At 50.9% G+C, this 16047-nt stretch overlaps 41 non-coding genes across 41 annotated transcripts; 28 read left to right on the forward strand and 13 right to left on the reverse strand.

Moving 5' to 3' along the window:
* Positions 1–2410: 2410 nt before the first annotated feature.
* Trnav-cac (transfer RNA valine (anticodon CAC)) lies at positions 2411–2483 on the forward strand. The gene has a single exon. It is a non-coding gene; the product is annotated as a tRNA-Val (tRNA).
* Positions 2484–2641: 158 nt separating this feature from the next.
* On the forward strand, positions 2642–2714 carry Trnav-aac (transfer RNA valine (anticodon AAC)). The gene has a single exon. It is a non-coding gene; the product is annotated as a tRNA-Val (tRNA).
* A 193-nt stretch (positions 2715–2907) lies between these two features.
* Positions 2908–2979, reverse strand: Trnap-ugg (transfer RNA proline (anticodon UGG)). The gene has a single exon. It is a non-coding gene; the product is annotated as a tRNA-Pro (tRNA).
* A 412-nt stretch (positions 2980–3391) lies between these two features.
* Trnav-cac (transfer RNA valine (anticodon CAC)) lies at positions 3392–3464 on the forward strand. The gene has a single exon. It is a non-coding gene; the product is annotated as a tRNA-Val (tRNA).
* Positions 3465–3622: 158 nt separating this feature from the next.
* Positions 3623–3695, forward strand: Trnav-aac (transfer RNA valine (anticodon AAC)). The gene has a single exon. It is a non-coding gene; the product is annotated as a tRNA-Val (tRNA).
* A 193-nt stretch (positions 3696–3888) lies between these two features.
* Trnap-ugg (transfer RNA proline (anticodon UGG)) lies at positions 3889–3960 on the reverse strand. Its single transcript has one exon. It is a non-coding gene; the product is annotated as a tRNA-Pro (tRNA).
* Positions 3961–4372: 412 nt separating this feature from the next.
* Trnav-cac (transfer RNA valine (anticodon CAC)) lies at positions 4373–4445 on the forward strand. The gene has a single exon. It is a non-coding gene; the product is annotated as a tRNA-Val (tRNA).
* Positions 4446–4603: 158 nt separating this feature from the next.
* Trnav-aac (transfer RNA valine (anticodon AAC)) lies at positions 4604–4676 on the forward strand. The gene has a single exon. It is a non-coding gene; the product is annotated as a tRNA-Val (tRNA).
* A 193-nt stretch (positions 4677–4869) lies between these two features.
* On the reverse strand, positions 4870–4941 carry Trnap-ugg (transfer RNA proline (anticodon UGG)). The gene has a single exon. It is a non-coding gene; the product is annotated as a tRNA-Pro (tRNA).
* A 412-nt stretch (positions 4942–5353) lies between these two features.
* Trnav-cac (transfer RNA valine (anticodon CAC)) lies at positions 5354–5426 on the forward strand. The gene has a single exon. It is a non-coding gene; the product is annotated as a tRNA-Val (tRNA).
* Positions 5427–5584: 158 nt separating this feature from the next.
* Trnav-aac (transfer RNA valine (anticodon AAC)) lies at positions 5585–5657 on the forward strand. Its single transcript has one exon. It is a non-coding gene; the product is annotated as a tRNA-Val (tRNA).
* A 193-nt stretch (positions 5658–5850) lies between these two features.
* Positions 5851–5922, reverse strand: Trnap-ugg (transfer RNA proline (anticodon UGG)). The gene has a single exon. It is a non-coding gene; the product is annotated as a tRNA-Pro (tRNA).
* Positions 5923–6334: 412 nt separating this feature from the next.
* Positions 6335–6407, forward strand: Trnav-cac (transfer RNA valine (anticodon CAC)). The gene has a single exon. It is a non-coding gene; the product is annotated as a tRNA-Val (tRNA).
* Positions 6408–6565: 158 nt separating this feature from the next.
* On the forward strand, positions 6566–6638 carry Trnav-aac (transfer RNA valine (anticodon AAC)). Its single transcript has one exon. It is a non-coding gene; the product is annotated as a tRNA-Val (tRNA).
* Positions 6639–6831: 193 nt separating this feature from the next.
* Trnap-ugg (transfer RNA proline (anticodon UGG)) lies at positions 6832–6903 on the reverse strand. Its single transcript has one exon. It is a non-coding gene; the product is annotated as a tRNA-Pro (tRNA).
* A 412-nt stretch (positions 6904–7315) lies between these two features.
* Positions 7316–7388, forward strand: Trnav-cac (transfer RNA valine (anticodon CAC)). The gene has a single exon. It is a non-coding gene; the product is annotated as a tRNA-Val (tRNA).
* A 158-nt stretch (positions 7389–7546) lies between these two features.
* Trnav-aac (transfer RNA valine (anticodon AAC)) lies at positions 7547–7619 on the forward strand. Its single transcript has one exon. It is a non-coding gene; the product is annotated as a tRNA-Val (tRNA).
* Positions 7620–7812: 193 nt separating this feature from the next.
* On the reverse strand, positions 7813–7884 carry Trnap-ugg (transfer RNA proline (anticodon UGG)). Its single transcript has one exon. It is a non-coding gene; the product is annotated as a tRNA-Pro (tRNA).
* Positions 7885–8296: 412 nt separating this feature from the next.
* On the forward strand, positions 8297–8369 carry Trnav-cac (transfer RNA valine (anticodon CAC)). Its single transcript has one exon. It is a non-coding gene; the product is annotated as a tRNA-Val (tRNA).
* Positions 8370–8527: 158 nt separating this feature from the next.
* Trnav-aac (transfer RNA valine (anticodon AAC)) lies at positions 8528–8600 on the forward strand. The gene has a single exon. It is a non-coding gene; the product is annotated as a tRNA-Val (tRNA).
* Positions 8601–8793: 193 nt separating this feature from the next.
* On the reverse strand, positions 8794–8865 carry Trnap-ugg (transfer RNA proline (anticodon UGG)). Its single transcript has one exon. It is a non-coding gene; the product is annotated as a tRNA-Pro (tRNA).
* Positions 8866–9277: 412 nt separating this feature from the next.
* Trnav-cac (transfer RNA valine (anticodon CAC)) lies at positions 9278–9350 on the forward strand. Its single transcript has one exon. It is a non-coding gene; the product is annotated as a tRNA-Val (tRNA).
* A 158-nt stretch (positions 9351–9508) lies between these two features.
* Trnav-aac (transfer RNA valine (anticodon AAC)) lies at positions 9509–9581 on the forward strand. The gene has a single exon. It is a non-coding gene; the product is annotated as a tRNA-Val (tRNA).
* A 193-nt stretch (positions 9582–9774) lies between these two features.
* On the reverse strand, positions 9775–9846 carry Trnap-ugg (transfer RNA proline (anticodon UGG)). The gene has a single exon. It is a non-coding gene; the product is annotated as a tRNA-Pro (tRNA).
* Positions 9847–10258: 412 nt separating this feature from the next.
* On the forward strand, positions 10259–10331 carry Trnav-cac (transfer RNA valine (anticodon CAC)). The gene has a single exon. It is a non-coding gene; the product is annotated as a tRNA-Val (tRNA).
* A 158-nt stretch (positions 10332–10489) lies between these two features.
* Positions 10490–10562, forward strand: Trnav-aac (transfer RNA valine (anticodon AAC)). Its single transcript has one exon. It is a non-coding gene; the product is annotated as a tRNA-Val (tRNA).
* Positions 10563–10755: 193 nt separating this feature from the next.
* On the reverse strand, positions 10756–10827 carry Trnap-ugg (transfer RNA proline (anticodon UGG)). Its single transcript has one exon. It is a non-coding gene; the product is annotated as a tRNA-Pro (tRNA).
* Positions 10828–11239: 412 nt separating this feature from the next.
* Trnav-cac (transfer RNA valine (anticodon CAC)) lies at positions 11240–11312 on the forward strand. Its single transcript has one exon. It is a non-coding gene; the product is annotated as a tRNA-Val (tRNA).
* A 158-nt stretch (positions 11313–11470) lies between these two features.
* On the forward strand, positions 11471–11543 carry Trnav-aac (transfer RNA valine (anticodon AAC)). The gene has a single exon. It is a non-coding gene; the product is annotated as a tRNA-Val (tRNA).
* A 193-nt stretch (positions 11544–11736) lies between these two features.
* Positions 11737–11808, reverse strand: Trnap-ugg (transfer RNA proline (anticodon UGG)). Its single transcript has one exon. It is a non-coding gene; the product is annotated as a tRNA-Pro (tRNA).
* Positions 11809–12220: 412 nt separating this feature from the next.
* On the forward strand, positions 12221–12293 carry Trnav-cac (transfer RNA valine (anticodon CAC)). Its single transcript has one exon. It is a non-coding gene; the product is annotated as a tRNA-Val (tRNA).
* A 158-nt stretch (positions 12294–12451) lies between these two features.
* On the forward strand, positions 12452–12524 carry Trnav-aac (transfer RNA valine (anticodon AAC)). Its single transcript has one exon. It is a non-coding gene; the product is annotated as a tRNA-Val (tRNA).
* A 193-nt stretch (positions 12525–12717) lies between these two features.
* Trnap-ugg (transfer RNA proline (anticodon UGG)) lies at positions 12718–12789 on the reverse strand. The gene has a single exon. It is a non-coding gene; the product is annotated as a tRNA-Pro (tRNA).
* A 412-nt stretch (positions 12790–13201) lies between these two features.
* Trnav-cac (transfer RNA valine (anticodon CAC)) lies at positions 13202–13274 on the forward strand. The gene has a single exon. It is a non-coding gene; the product is annotated as a tRNA-Val (tRNA).
* A 158-nt stretch (positions 13275–13432) lies between these two features.
* Trnav-aac (transfer RNA valine (anticodon AAC)) lies at positions 13433–13505 on the forward strand. Its single transcript has one exon. It is a non-coding gene; the product is annotated as a tRNA-Val (tRNA).
* A 193-nt stretch (positions 13506–13698) lies between these two features.
* Trnap-ugg (transfer RNA proline (anticodon UGG)) lies at positions 13699–13770 on the reverse strand. Its single transcript has one exon. It is a non-coding gene; the product is annotated as a tRNA-Pro (tRNA).
* Positions 13771–14182: 412 nt separating this feature from the next.
* Positions 14183–14255, forward strand: Trnav-cac (transfer RNA valine (anticodon CAC)). Its single transcript has one exon. It is a non-coding gene; the product is annotated as a tRNA-Val (tRNA).
* A 158-nt stretch (positions 14256–14413) lies between these two features.
* On the forward strand, positions 14414–14486 carry Trnav-aac (transfer RNA valine (anticodon AAC)). The gene has a single exon. It is a non-coding gene; the product is annotated as a tRNA-Val (tRNA).
* Positions 14487–14679: 193 nt separating this feature from the next.
* Positions 14680–14751, reverse strand: Trnap-ugg (transfer RNA proline (anticodon UGG)). Its single transcript has one exon. It is a non-coding gene; the product is annotated as a tRNA-Pro (tRNA).
* A 412-nt stretch (positions 14752–15163) lies between these two features.
* On the forward strand, positions 15164–15236 carry Trnav-cac (transfer RNA valine (anticodon CAC)). The gene has a single exon. It is a non-coding gene; the product is annotated as a tRNA-Val (tRNA).
* A 158-nt stretch (positions 15237–15394) lies between these two features.
* Trnav-aac (transfer RNA valine (anticodon AAC)) lies at positions 15395–15467 on the forward strand. The gene has a single exon. It is a non-coding gene; the product is annotated as a tRNA-Val (tRNA).
* The last annotated feature ends 580 nt before the right edge of the window (positions 15468–16047 follow it).

Consider the following 16047-nt stretch of genomic DNA (forward strand, 5'->3'; position numbering starts at 1 on the left):
AATAATCCTTGAGCGCTGTAACTTTAGTCACGGATGTAATCCTGTTAATATTGATAGTCGTAATTGTATATGCCTGGGACATTTAGTTTGCATAAAAAGTAAATAAGTGATGAAAAAGATAACAAAATATTAACAAAAAAAAAAAGAAAAGAGATGTGCAGCTTCTAGAAGAGAGAAACGACTCCGCTTAAACAAACATCTAAAAGAATAGTCAGTATTTGAAGCTCGGTAAACACTTCATCTGGTTCCTCTGAAATATGACTAAGACAGTAGTACAATTAGAAATGAAACTGGTTCAACAAAATCCCTTTTTTTTTCATCTTACAGCCTCATTTTGGTGCAGGATTCCGAACATCTCGGGTTTTAGTTTTACCGAGGGGCTTTGCATCACTAATGTCACTTGAAGGTACCTCCTTAGGTCTTTCCGTGATGATTTCATACAAGACGTTCTTGGCCGTCGCTTCCTCTTGTGCTGGTTGTTGTTTGCTTTGGTTACGGGAAGCTTTGAGAGTAGGTAGCGGTTTGAGTCGGCGTCTTCGGACATCTTGGTTCAACGCGCCGTCATTCGGATTGTCTATCTTTACCACCGTTGTGACCGAAGCTGCCTCAACAGCGTCCTTTTTACGAGTGCCATTTCCTTGTTCTTCCGTCACTAGCTCCAGAGCACTGACTGAGTCGGCGGTTTGTGGGTCTGTAAGTTCTTGAGTTGGGTTCCGCTCCGTCACCTCTTGTGCTTCGGAGTGCGCCTCTTCCGTCTCCGCGACAATCGTTACTGCGTCCCCTCCGTGGACCGTTTGTACCTGTTCAGCCGCCGACAGCGGCCGGGTTGCCTCAGCGGCTGTCGTCACGTCAATACATGTACTGTTTGTTTCCTCGAGCACATCCGCATTACACTGCTTCTGCTTGCGGGTGGAAGGCGAATTACGGGCGGACTCGCCGTCCGAGCCGTCATCGGTCGTTTCCAACGGTCGCTTCTTATTCTGGAGATCGCAATCGGGAACAGAAGGGTGTGATGTAATGACGCTCAGGGGAGGGAACTCCGTAGTAGTTATGGCGGGCACTGCAGAAGTACATGCACCACTGTCGTTAACCGAAAGAAGGGAAGTGCTATTTGGTAAGACATCGCTGAGGGTCAGTTTTTGACGCTGTGTTAGATTGTTCCTAAGAACAAAAACACGGCGCGGACAATCTTGTCGGAAATGACCTGTCTCATTGCAAATATTGCACGTGCGCTCCTGACCAGAATACACAACATGTGCTTTATGGCCTGCAACGGATATATGGGACGGAATGTTGGTTTTCACCTCCATTTCAACGGATCTAATGCCATTAAAACACTGTATCTTGTATAGCTTCGACCATCTTTCGTTATAGATAGATTTAACTTCGCCATATTTAGATAGAGCGTCCTTGATTAACTGATTATCAATTTCAATTGGAACATTCAAAATCCTGACATTGGTGTACATGATATCAGCCTTTCGTACAGAGACATTACTTTTTGAACCGTCTCGATGAACAAATTCGACGGAATTACCCCATTTGGCAAGCAACTTATCGACTGTCACTGAGTTCAGAAATTTAACAAAAACACAGTATTTTTCAGCATCTAATTGCGTGGTATGAACAGAGTCAGAATTAATACCGATTACCTCAGTCAGCCAATCGTGGATTTCCAGCGCAGTGGGTTGGACCGGCCGTGTTCCTTTCTCGAACGAGAAGACTAAAGTATTCTTCCTGACGGTGTCAGACATGGTCGTCGGTTCCGACGAAATTCCGGCAACAACCGAAATTGCGGCGAAGCACGAAACGTGGAACGGACGAAAGCACTATAAAAACACTTATCAGAGACACCACTCAAAAAATAACAGCGAAAATGTACAGCTAACTTCACGTAAACACCAAAACACCGGCGATAGCGCTAACGTACGCGGAGTAAACAACAAGCACGTCCGACCGCGGCGACGGCTAAAGCCAGAATGTCTAGACCAACGAGCCATCTGACGTGGCACATGACTATTATTTCAGTGCACTGGTTCCCTCGATGTGGTCCAGGGTGCTCTGGAAAGTCTCGTGTAGGCTGGCGGGATGGGGGCGGCGTGAATTCCCGCGGTCGGCGGCCTTCCTGGGCTATTGGTACCTTCATGTAGAGCTGCCGCTGGGCTCGCACTCCCTGCTGCTAAGAAAGTGATTGCTTTTGCTGCTATGATTTGCAATCACGACTGCGGGAAACGCCGCTATTTCGTTAGGGGTGCTACGGCAGACACCTTCTCGAGCACCCCGAAGACTTCTTGAGCCCTTGGCTGTGATGGTTTCCAGGCTGTCAAAAGAACTGTCGCGTGTGCATTCACGGACGGGAGAGAGGCTGAGGTAATTGCGAGTGAACGGTGATGGACTCCTCCCGTTCGCAGTTTCCGTAGTGTAGCGGTTATCACGTCTGCTTCACACGCAGAAGGTCCCCGGTTCGATCCCGGGCGGGAACAGTATTTTCCTGCCTATGTCGTATTGTACTCCAGTGAGCCACGACATGTGAGGATCTTCTGCATGTACCTTTGTTCTGCAAGTAGCGCATTTATTTAATTTCTTAGTAACGATGACAACACCAGCACGAGTTGTCTCTAATGTAAGGCGCACACAAGTAGTTTCCGTGGTGTAGCGGTTATCACGTCTGCCTAACACGCAGAAGGTCCCCGTGTCGATCCCGGGCGGAAACACTTTTTTATCATTAAAAACAAGACATACTAACATGCATCTGCTACCATCTGTACCCAAAAACCTTCGTAATCGCCTTCACACGTCAGATCAGTGTCAATTGCTCACATCAAGTATGAATTTCATTTGATACTGACGCCGAGCATTTTGCGTCGACTCAGCCACTCACGTGCGACCAGTTTGCACAAAACGCTAGGGCTCGTCCGGGATTTGAACCCGGGACCTCCTGCACCCAAAGCAGGAATCATACCCCTAGACCAACGAGCCATCTGACGTGGCAAATGACTATTATTTCAGTGCACTGGGTCCCTCGATGTGGTCCAGGGTGCTCTGGAAAGTCTCGTGTAGGCTGGCGGGATGGGGGCGGCGCGAATTCCCGCGGTCGGCGGCCTTCCTGGGCTATTGGTACCTTCATGTAGAGCTGCCGCTGGGCTCGCACTCCCTGCTGCTAAGAAAGTGATTGCTTTTGCTGCTATGATTTGCAATCACGACTGCGGGAAACGCCGCTATTTCGTTAGGGGTGCTACGGCAGACACCTTCTCGAGCACCCCGAAGACTTCTTGAGCCCTTGGCTGTGATGGTTTCCAGGCTGTCAAAAGAACTGTCGCGTGTGCATTCACGGACGGGAGAGAGGCTGAGGTAATTGCGAGTGAACGGAGATGGACTCCTCCCGTTCGCAGTTTCCGTAGTGGAGCGGTTATCACGTCTGCTTCACACGCAGAAGGTCCCCGGTTCGATCCCGGGCGGGAACAGTATTTTCCTGCCTATGTCGTATTGTACTCCAGTGAGCCACGACATGTGAGGATCTTCTGCATGTACCTTTGTTCTGCAAGTAGCGCATTTATTTAATTTCTTAGTAACGATGACAACACCAGCACGAGTTGTCTCTAATGTAAGGCGCACACAAGTAGTTTCCGTGGTGTAGCGGTTATCACGTCTGCCTAACACGCAGAAGGTCCCCGTGTCGATCCCGGGCGGAAACACTTTTTTATCATTAAAAACAAGACATACTAACATGCATCTGCTACCATCTGTACCCAAAAACCTTCGTAATCGCCTTCACACGTCAGATCAGTGTCAATTGCTCACATCAAATATGAATTTCATTTGATACTGACGCCGAGCATTTTGCGTCGACTCAGCCACTCACGTGCGACCAGTTTGCACAAAACGCTAGGGCTCGTCCGGGATTTGAACCCGGGACCTCCTGCACCCAAAGCAGGAATCATACCCCTAGACCAACGAGCCATCTGACGTGGCAAATGACTATTATTTCAGTGCACTGGGTCCCTCGATGTGGTCCAGGGTGCTCTGGAAAGTCTCGTGTAGGCTGGCGGGATGGGGGCGGCGCGAATTCCCGCGGTCGGCGGCCTTCCTGGGCTATTGGTACCTTCATGTAGAGCTGCCGCTGGGCTCGCACTCCCTGCTGCTAAGAAAGTGATTGCTTTTGCTGCTATGATTTGCAATCACGACTGCGGGAAACGCCGCTATTTCGTTAGGGGTGCTACGGCAGACACCTTCTCGAGCACCCCAAAGACTTCTTGAGCCCTTGGCTGTGATGGTTTCCAGGCTGTCAAAAGAACTGTCGCGTGTGCATTCACGGACGGGAGAGAGGCTGAGGTAATTGCGAGTGAACGGTGATGGACTCCTCCCGTTCGCAGTTTCCGTAGTGTAGCGGTTATCACGTCTGCTTCACACGCAGAAGGTCCCCGGTTCGATCCCGGGCGGGAACAGTATTTTCCTGCCTATGTCGTATTGTACTCCAGTGAGCCACGACATGTGAGGATCTTCTGCATGTACCTTTGTTCTGCAAGTAGCGCATTTATTTAATTTCTTAGTAACGATGACAACACCAGCACGAGTTGTCTCTAATGTAAGGCGCACACAAGTAGTTTCCGTGGTGTAGCGGTTATCACGTCTGCCTAACACGCAGAAGGTCCCCGTGTCGATCCCGGGCGGAAACACTTTTTTATCATTAAAAACAAGACATACTAACATGCATCTGCTACCATCTGTACCCAAAAACCTTCGTAATCGCCTTCACACGTCAGATCAGTGTCAATTGCTCACATCAAGTATGAATTTCATTTGATACTGACGCCGAGCATTTTGCGTCGACTCAGCCACTCACGTGCGACCAGTTTGCACAAAACGCTAGGGCTCGTCCGGGATTTGAACCCGGGACCTCCTGCACCCAAAGCAGGAATCATACCCCTAGACCAACGAGCCATCTGACGTGGCAAATGACTATTATTTCAGTGCACTGGGTCCCTCGATGTGGTCCAGGGTGCTCTGGAAAGTCTCGTGTAGGCTGGCGGGATGGGGGCGGCGCGAATTCCCGCGGTCGGCGGCCTTCCTGGGCTATTGGTACCTTCATGTAGAGCTGCCGCTGGGCTCGCACTCCCTGCTGCTAAGAAAGTGATTGCTTTTGCTGCTATGATTTGCAATCACGACTGCGGGAAACGCCGCTATTTCGTTAGGGGTGCTACGGCAGACACCTTCTCGAGCACCCCGAAGACTTCTTGAGCCCTTGGCTGTGATGGTTTCCAGGCTGTCAAAAGAACTGTCGCGTGTGCATTCACGGACGGGAGAGAGGCTGAGGTAATTGCGAGTGAACGGAGATGGACTCCTCCCGTTCGCAGTTTCCGTAGTGGAGCGGTTATCACGTCTGCTTCACACGCAGAAGGTCCCCGGTTCGATCCCGGGCGGGAACAGTATTTTCCTGCCTATGTCGTATTGTACTCCAGTGAGCCACGACATGTGAGGATCTTCTGCATGTACCTTTGTTCTGCAAGTAGCGCATTTATTTAATTTCTTAGTAACGATGACAACACCAGCACGAGTTGTCTCTAATGTAAGGCGCACACAAGTAGTTTCCGTGGTGTAGCGGTTATCACGTCTGCCTAACACGCAGAAGGTCCCCGTGTCGATCCCGGGCGGAAACACTTTTTTATCATTAAAAACAAGACATACTAACATGCATCTGCTACCATCTGTACCCAAAAACCTTCGTAATCGCCTTCACACGTCAGATCAGTGTCAATTGCTCACATCAAATATGAATTTCATTTGATACTGACGCCGAGCATTTTACGTCGACTCAGCCACTCACGTGCGACCAGTTTGCACAAAACGCTAGGGCTCGTCCGGGATTTGAACCCGGGACCTCCTGCACCCAAAGCAGGAATCATACCCCTAGACCAACGAGCCATCTGACGTGGCAAATGACTATTATTTCAGTGCACTGGGTCCCTCGATGTGGTCCAGGGTGCTCTGGAAAGTCTCGTGTAGGCTGGCGGGATGGGGGCGGCGTGAATTCCCGCGGTCGGCGGCCTTCCTGGGCTATTGGTACCTTCATGTAGAGCTGCCGCTGGGCTCGCACTCCCTGCTGCTAAGAAAGTGATTGCTTTTGCTGCTATGATTTGCAATCACGACTGCGGGAAACGCCGCTATTTCGTTAGGGGTGCTACGGCAGACACCTTCTCGAGCACCCCGAAGACTTCTTGAGCCCTTGGCTGTGATGGTTTCCAGGCTGTCAAAAGAACTGTCGCGTGTGCATTCACGGACGGGAGAGAGGCTGAGGTAATTGCGAGTGAACGGAGATGGACTCCTCCCGTTCGCAGTTTCCGTAGTGGAGCGGTTATCACGTCTGCTTCACACGCAGAAGGTCCCCGGTTCGATCCCGGGCGGGAACAGTATTTTCCTGCCTATGTCGTATTGTACTCCAGTGAGCCACGACATGTGAGGATCTTCTGCATGTACCTTTGTTCTGCAAGTAGCGCATTTATTTAATTTCTTAGTAACGATGACAACACCAGCACGAGTTGTCTCTAATGTAAGGCGCACACAAGTAGTTTCCGTGGTGTAGCGGTTATCACGTCTGCCTAACACGCAGAAGGTCCCCGTGTCGATCCCGGGCGGAAACACTTTTTTATCATTAAAAACAAGACATACTAACATGCATCTGCTACCATCTGTACCCAAAAACCTTCGTAATCGCCTTCACACGTCAGATCAGTGTCAATTGCTCACATCAAATATGAATTTCATTTGATACTGACGCCGAGCATTTTGCGTCGACTCAGCCACTCACGTGCGACCAGTTTGCACAAAACGCTAGGGCTCGTCCGGGATTTGAACCCGGGACCTCCTGCACCCAAAGCAGGAATCATACCCCTAGACCAACGAGCCATCTGACGTGGCAAATGACTATTATTTCAGTGCACTGGGTCCCTCGATGTGGTCCAGGGTGCTCTGGAAAGTCTCGTGTAGGCTGGCGGGATGGGGGCGGCGCGAATTCCCGCGGTCGGCGGCCTTCCTGGGCTATTGGTACCTTCATGTAGAGCTGCCGCTGGGCTCGCACTCCCTGCTGCTAAGAAAGTGATTGCTTTTGCTGCTATGATTTGCAATCACGACTGCGGGAAACGCCGCTATTTCGTTAGGGGTGCTACGGCAGACACCTTCTCGAGCACCCCGAAGACTTCTTGAGCCCTTGGCTGTGATGGTTTCCAGGCTGTCAAAAGAACTGTCGCGTGTGCATTCACGGACGGGAGAGAGGCTGAGGTAATTGCGAGTGAACGGAGATGGACTCCTCCCGTTCGCAGTTTCCGTAGTGGAGCGGTTATCACGTCTGCTTCACACGCAGAAGGTCCCCGGTTCGATCCCGGGCGGGAACAGTATTTTCCTGCCTATGTCGTATTGTACTCCAGTGAGCCACGACATGTGAGGATCTTCTGCATGTACCTTTGTTCTGCAAGTAGCGCATTTATTTAATTTCTTAGTAACGATGACAACACCAGCACGAGTTGTCTCTAATGTAAGGCGCACACAAGTAGTTTCCGTGGTGTAGCGGTTATCACGTCTGCCTAACACGCAGAAGGTCCCCGTGTCGATCCCGGGCGGAAACACTTTTTTATCATTAAAAACAAGACATACTAACATGCATCTGCTACCATCTGTACCCAAAAACCTTCGTAATCGCCTTCACACGTCAGATCAGTGTCAATTGCTCACATCAAATATGAATTTCATTTGATACTGACGCCGAGCATTTTGCGTCGACTCAGCCACTCACGTGCGACCAGTTTGCACAAAACGCTAGGGCTCGTCCGGGATTTGAACCCGGGACCTCCTGCACCCAAAGCAGGAATCATACCCCTAGACCAACGAGCCATCTGACGTGGCACATGACTATTATTTCAGTGCACTGGTTCCCTCGATGTGGTCCAGGGTGCTCTGGAAAGTCTCGTGTAGGCTGGCGGGATGGGGGCGGCGTGAATTCCCGCGGTCGGCGGCCTTCCTGGGCTATTGGTACCTTCATGTAGAGCTGCCGCTGGGCTCGCACTCCCTGCTGCTAAGAAAGTGATTGCTTTTGCTGCTATGATTTGCAATCACGACTGCGGGAAACGCCGCTATTTCGTTAGGGGTGCTACGGCAGACACCTTCTCGAGCACCCCGAAGACTTCTTGAGCCCTTGGCTGTGATGGTTTCCAGGCTGTCAAAAGAACTGTCGCGTGTGCATTCACGGACGGGAGAGAGGCTGAGGTAATTGCGAGTGAACGGAGATGGACTCCTCCCGTTCGCAGTTTCCGTAGTGGAGCGGTTATCACGTCTGCTTCACACGCAGAAGGTCCCCGGTTCGATCCCGGGCGGGAACAGTATTTTCCTGCCTATGTCGTATTGTACTCCAGTGAGCCACGACATGTGAGGATCTTCTGCATGTACCTTTGTTCTGCAAGTAGCGCATTTATTTAATTTCTTAGTAACGATGACAACACCAGCACGAGTTGTCTCTAATGTAAGGCGCACACAAGTAGTTTCCGTGGTGTAGCGGTTATCACGTCTGCCTAACACGCAGAAGGTCCCCGTGTCGATCCCGGGCGGAAACACTTTTTTATCATTAAAAACAAGACATACTAACATGCATCTGCTACCATCTGTACCCAAAAACCTTCGTAATCGCCTTCACACGTCAGATCAGTGTCAATTGCTCACATCAAATATGAATTTCATTTGATACTGACGCCGAGCATTTTGCGTCGACTCAGCCACTCACGTGCGACCAGTTTGCACAAAACGCTAGGGCTCGTCCGGGATTTGAACCCGGGACCTCCTGCACCCAAAGCAGGAATCATACCCCTAGACCAACGAGCCATCTGACGTGGCACATGACTATTATTTCAGTGCACTGGTTCCCTCGATGTGGTCCAGGGTGCTCTGGAAAGTCTCGTGTAGGCTGGCGGGATGGGGGCGGCGTGAATTCCCGCGGTCGGCGGCCTTCCTGGGCTATTGGTACCTTCATGTAGAGCTGCCGCTGGGCTCGCACTCCCTGCTGCTAAGAAAGTGATTGCTTTTGCTGCTATGATTTGCAATCACGACTGCGGGAAACGCCGCTATTTCGTTAGGGGTGCTACGGCAGACACCTTCTCGAGCACCCCAAAGACTTCTTGAGCCCTTGGCTGTGATGGTTTCCAGGCTGTCAAAAGAACTGTCGCGTGTGCATTCACGGACGGGAGAGAGGCTGAGGTAATTGCGAGTGAACGGAGATGGACTCCTCCCGTTCGCAGTTTCCGTAGTGGAGCGGTTATCACATCTGCTTCACACGCAGAAGGTCCCCGGTTCGATCCCGGGCGGGAACAGTATTTTCCTGCCTATGTCGTATTGTACTCCAGTGAGCCACGACATGTGAGGATCTTCTGCATGTACCTTTGTTCTGCAAGTAGCGCATTTATTTAATTTCTTAGTAACGATGACAACACCAGCACGAGTTGTCTCTAATGTAAGGCGCACACAAGTAGTTTCCGTGGTGTAGCGGTTATCACGTCTGCCTAACACGCAGAAGGTCCCCGTGTCGATCCCGGGCGGAAACACTTTTTTATCATTAAAAACAAGACATACTAACATGCATCTGCTACCATCTGTACCCAAAAACCTTCGTAATCGCCTTCACACGTCAGATCAGTGTCAATTGCTCACATCAAATATGAATTTCATTTGATACTGACGCCGAGCATTTTGCGTCGACTCAGCCACTCACGTGCGACCAGTTTGCACAAAACGCTAGGGCTCGTCCGGGATTTGAACCCGGGACCTCCTGCACCCAAAGCAGGAATCATACCCCTAGACCAACGAGCCATCTGACGTGGCAAATGACTATTATTTCAGTGCACTGGGTCCCTCGATGTGGTCCAGGGTGCTCTGGAAAGTCTCGTGTAGGCTGGCGGGATGGGGGCGGCGCGAATTCCCGCGGTCGGCGGCCTTCCTGGGCTATTGGTACCTTCATGTAGAGCTGCCGCTGGGCTCGCACTCCCTGCTGCTAAGAAAGTGATTGCTTTTGCTGCTATGATTTGCAATCACGACTGCGGGAAACGCCGCTATTTCGTTAGGGGTGCTACGGCAGACACCTTCTCGAGCACCCCGAAGACTTCTTGAGCCCTTGGCTGTGATGGTTTCCAGGCTGTCAAAAGAACTGTCGCGTGTGCATTCACGGACGGGAGAGAGGCTGAGGTAATTGCGAGTGAACGGAGATGGACTCCTCCCGTTCGCAGTTTCCGTAGTGGAGCGGTTATCACGTCTGCTTCACACGCAGAAGGTCCCCGGTTCGATCCCGGGCGGGAACAGTATTTTCCTGCCTATGTCGTATTGTACTCCAGTGAGCCACGACATGTGAGGATCTTCTGCATGTACCTTTGTTCTGCAAGTAGCGCATTTATTTAATTTCTTAGTAACGATGACAACACCAGCACGAGTTGTCTCTAATGTAAGGCGCACACAAGTAGTTTCCGTGGTGTAGCGGTTATCACGTCTGCCTAACACGCAGAAGGTCCCCGTGTCGATCCCGGGCGGAAACACTTTTTTATCATTAAAAACAAGACATACTAACATGCATCTGCTACCATCTGTACCCAAAAACCTTCGTAATCGCCTTCACACGTCAGATCAGTGTCAATTGCTCACATCAAATATGAATTTCATTTGATACTGACGCCGAGCATTTTGCGTCGACTCAGCCACTCACGTGCGACCAGTTTGCACAAAACGCTAGGGCTCGTCCGGGATTTGAACCCGGGACCTCCTGCACCCAAAGCAGGAATCATACCCCTAGACCAACGAGCCATCTGACGTGGCAAATGACTATTATTTCAGTGCACTGGGTCCCTCGATGTGGTCCAGGGTGCTCTGGAAAGTCTCGTGTAGGCTGGCGGGATGGGGGCGGCGCGAATTCCCGCGGTCGGCGGCCTTCCTGGGCTATTGGTACCTTCATGTAGAGCTGCCGCTGGGCTCGCACTCCCTGCTGCTAAGAAAGTGATTGCTTTTGCTGCTATGATTTGCAATCACGACTGCGGGAAACGCCGCTATTTCGTTAGGGGTGCTACGGCAGACACCTTCTCGAGCACCCCGAAGACTTCTTGAGCCCTTGGCTGTGATGGTTTCCAGGCTGTCAAAAGAACTGTCGCGTGTGCATTCACGGACGGGAGAGAGGCTGAGGTAATTGCGAGTGAACGGAGATGGACTCCTCCCGTTCGCAGTTTCCGTAGTGGAGCGGTTATCACGTCTGCTTCACACGCAGAAGGTCCCCGGTTCGATCCCGGGCGGGAACAGTATTTTCCTGCCTATGTCGTATTGTACTCCAGTGAGCCACGACATGTGAGGATCTTCTGCATGTACCTTTGTTCTGCAAGTAGCGCATTTATTTAATTTCTTAGTAACGATGACAACACCAGCACGAGTTGTCTCTAATGTAAGGCGCACACAAGTAGTTTCCGTGGTGTAGCGGTTATCACGTCTGCCTAACACGCAGAAGGTCCCCGTGTCGATCCCGGGCGGAAACACTTTTTTATCATTAAAAACAAGACATACTAACATGCATCTGCTACCATCTGTACCCAAAAACCTTCGTAATCGCCTTCACACGTCAGATCAGTGTCAATTGCTCACATCAAATATGAATTTCATTTGATACTGACGCCGAGCATTTTGCGTCGACTCAGCCACTCACGTGCGACCAGTTTGCACAAAACGCTAGGGCTCGTCCGGGATTTGAACCCGGGACCTCCTGCACCCAAAGCAGGAATCATACCCCTAGACCAACGAGCCATCTGACGTGGCAAATGACTATTATTTCAGTGCACTGGGTCCCTCGATGTGGTCCAGGGTGCTCTGGAAAGTCTCGTGTAGGCTGGCGGGATGGGGGCGGCGCGAATTCCCGCGGTCGGCGGCCTTCCTGGGCTATTGGTACCTTCATGTAGAGCTGCCGCTGGGCTCGCACTCCCTGCTGCTAAGAAAGTGATTGCTTTTGCTGCTATGATTTGCAATCACGACTGCGGGAAACGCCGCTATTTCGTTAGGGGTGCTACGGCAGACACCTTCTCGAGCACCCCAAAGACTTCTTGAGCCCTTGGCTGTGATGGTTTCCAGGCTGTCAAAAGAACTGTCGCGTGTGCATTCACGGACGGGAGAGAGGCTGAGGTAATTGCGAGTGAACGGTGATGGACTCCTCCCGTTCGCAGTTTCCGTAGTGGAGCGGTTATCACGTCTGCTTCACACGCAGAAGGTCCCCGGTTCGATCCCGGGCGGGAACAGTATTTTCCTGCCTATGTCGTATTGTACTCCAGTGAGCCACGACATGTGAGGATCTTCTGCATGTACCTTTGTTCTGCAAGTAGCGCATTTATTTAATTTCTTAGTAACGATGACAACACCAGCACGAGTTGTCTCTAATGTAAGGCGCACACAAGTAGTTTCCGTGGTGTAGCGGTTATCACGTCTGCCTAACACGCAGAAGGTCCCCGTGTCGATCCCGGGCGGAAACACTTTTTTATCATTAAAAACAAGACATACTAACATGCATCTGCTACCATCTGTACCCAAAAACCTTCGTAATCGCCTTCACACGTCAGATCAGTGTCAATTGCTCACATCAAATATGAATTTCATTTGATACTGACGCCGAGCATTTTGCGTCGACTCAGCCACTCACGTGCGACCAGTTTGCACAAAACGCTAGGGCTCGTCCGGGATTTGAACCCGGGACCTCCTGCACCCAAAGCAGGAATCATACCCCTAGACCAACGAGCCATCTGACGTGGCAAATGACTATTATTTCAGTGCACTGGGTCCCTCGATGTGGTCCAGGGTGCTCTGGAAAGTCTCGTGTAGGCTGGCGGGATGGGGGCGGCGCGAATTCCCGCGGTCGGCGGCCTTCCTGGGCTATTGGTACCTTCATGTAGAGCTGCCGCTGGGCTCGCACTCCCTGCTGCTAAGAAAGTGATTGCTTTTGCTGCTATGATTTGCAATCACGACTGCGGGAAACGCCGCTATTTCGTTAGGGGTGCTACGGCAGACACCTTCTCGAGCACCCCGAAGACTTCTTGAGCCCTTGGCTGTGATGGTTTCCAGGCTGTCAAAAGAACTGTCGCGTGTGCATTCACGGACGGGAGAGAGGCTGAGGTAATTGCGAGTGAACGGAGATGGACTCCTCCCGTTCGCAGTTTCCGTAGTGGAGCGGTTATCACGTCTGCTTCACACGCAGAAGGTCCCCGGTTCGATCCCGGGCGGGAACAGTATTTTCCTGCCTATGTCGTATTGTACTCCAGTGAGCCACGACATGTGAGGATCTTCTGCATGTACCTTTGTTCTGCAAGTAGCGCATTTATTTAATTTCTTAGTAACGATGACAACACCAGCACGAGTTGTCTCTAATGTAAGGCGCACACAAGTAGTTTCCGTGGTGTAGCGGTTATCACGTCTGCCTAACACGCAGAAGGTCCCCGTGTCGATCCCGGGCGGAAACACTTTTTTATCATTAAAAACAAGACATACTAACATGCATCTGCTACCATCTGTACCCAAAAACCTTCGTAATCGCCTTCACACGTCAGATCAGTGTCAATTGCTCACATCAAATATGAATTTCATTTGATACTGACGCCGAGCATTTTGCGTCGACTCAGCCACTCACGTGCGACCAGTTTGCACAAAACGCTAGGGCTCGTCCGGGATTTGAACCCGGGACCTCCTGCACCCAAAGCAGGAATCATACCCCTAGACCAACGAGCCATCTGACGTGGCAAATGACTATTATTTCAGTGCACTGGGTCCCTCGATGTGGTCCAGGGTGCTCTGGAAAGTCTCGTGTAGGCTGGCGGGATGGGGGCGGCGCGAATTCCCGCGGTCGGCGGCCTTCCTGGGCTATTGGTACCTTCATGTAGAGCTGCCGCTGGGCTCGCACTCCCTGCTGCTAAGAAAGTGATTGCTTTTGCTGCTATGATTTGCAATCACGACTGCGGGAAACGCCGCTATTTCGTTAGGGGTGCTACGGCAGACACCTTCTCGAGCACCCCGAAGACTTCTTGAGCCCTTGGCTGTGATGGTTTCCAGGCTGTCAAAAGAACTGTCGCGTGTGCATTCACGGACGGGAGAGAGGCTGAGGTAATTGCGAGTGAACGGAGATGGACTCCTCCCGTTCGCAGTTTCCGCAGTGTAGCGGTTATCACGTCTGCTTCACACGCAGAAGGTCCCCGGTTCGATCCCGGGCGGGAACAGTATTTTCCTGCCTATGTCGTATTGTACTCCAGTGAGCCACGACATGTGAGGATCTTCTGCATGTACCTTTGTTCTGCAAGTAGCGCATTTATTTAATTTCTTAGTAACGATGACAACACCAGCACGAGTTGTCTCTAATGTAAGGCGCACACAAGTAGTTTCCGTGGTGTAGCGGTTATCACGTCTGCCTAACACGCAGAAGGTCCCCGTGTCGATCCCGGGCGGAAACACTTTTTTATCATTAAAAACAAGACATACTAACATGCATCTGCTACCATCTGTACCCAAAAACCTTCGTAATCGCCTTCACACGTCAGATCAGTGTCAATTGCTCACATCAAATATGAATTTCATTTGATACTGACGCCGAGCATTTTGCGTCGACTCAGCCACTCACGTGCGACCAGTTTGCACAAAACGCTAGGGCTCGTCCGGGATTTGAACCCGGGACCTCCTGCACCCAAAGCAGGAATCATACCCCTGGACCAACGAGCCATCTGACGTGGCAAATGACTATTATTTCTGTGCACTGGGTCCCTCGATGTGGTCCAGGGTGCTCTGGAAAGTCTCGTGTAGGCTGGCGGGATGGGGGCGGCGCGAATTCCCGCGGTCGGCGGCCTTCCTGGGCTATTGGTACCTTCATGTAGAGCTGCCGCTGGGCTCGCACTCCCTGCTGCTAAGAAAGTGATTGCTTTTGCTGCTATGATTTGCAATCACGACTGCGGGAAACGCCGCTATTTCGTTAGGGGTGCTACGGCAGACACCTTCTCGAGCACCCCGAAGACTTCTTGAGCCCTTGGCTGTGATGGTTTCCAGGCTGTCAAAAGAACTGTCGCGTGTGCATTCACGGACGGGAGAGAGGCTGAGGTAATTGCGAGTGAACGGAGATGGACTCCTCCCGTTCGCAGTTTCCGCAGTGTAGCGGTTATCACGTCTGCTTCACACGCAGAAGGTCCCCGGTTCGATCCCGGGCGGGAACAGTATTTTCCTGCCTATGTCGTATTGTACTCCAGTGAGCCACGACATGTGAGGATCTTCTGCATGTACCTTTGTTCTGCAAGTAGCGCATTTATTTAATTTCTTAGTAACGATGACAACACCAGCACGAGTTGTCTCTAATGTAAGGCGCACACAAGTAGTTTCCGTGGTGTAGCGGTTATCACGTCTGCCTAACACGCAGAAGGTCCCCGTGTCGATCCCGGGCGGAAACACTTTTTTATCATTAAAAACAAGACATACTAACATGCATCTGCTACCATCTGTACCCAAAAACCTTCGTAATCGCCTTCACACGTCAGATCAGTGTCAATTGCTCACATCAAATATGAATTTCATTTGATACTGACGCCGAGCATTTTGCGTCGACTCAGCCACTCACGTGCGACCAGTTTGCACAAAACGCTAGGGCTCGTCCGGGATTTGAACCCGGGACCTTTGCTTTTAGGAAGCTTTAATAGTAGTGCTATTAAGTGTTCCATAGATTTCGTGTTAGTTTTGAATACAGTCAGAGAGTCCCTTTAGTCAGCCATAGTGCCAGTAGTGTCAGTGTCGCCCTAACCGCCGTCTGCTTCACGTCTGCTGTGCAGCGAGCTACCTTAATTTAAGTATTATCTGTATTTTTCTTACTTGTCACTTCTTCTTCTGCGTGTTTTTGCTTTTAGGAAGCTTTAATAGTAGTGCTATTAAGTGTTCCATAGATTTCGTGTTTGTTTTGAATACAGTCAGAGAGTCCCTTTAGTCAGCCATAGTGCTCGTAGTGCTAGTGTTTGTTTTCAATACCGTCCAGAGACA

Source organism: Schistocerca gregaria, chromosome 2 (assembly GCF_023897955.1).
Source record: "Schistocerca gregaria isolate iqSchGreg1 chromosome 2, iqSchGreg1.2, whole genome shotgun sequence".
In the NCBI taxonomy this organism is placed as follows: Eukaryota; Metazoa; Arthropoda; class Insecta; order Orthoptera; family Acrididae; genus Schistocerca; species Schistocerca gregaria.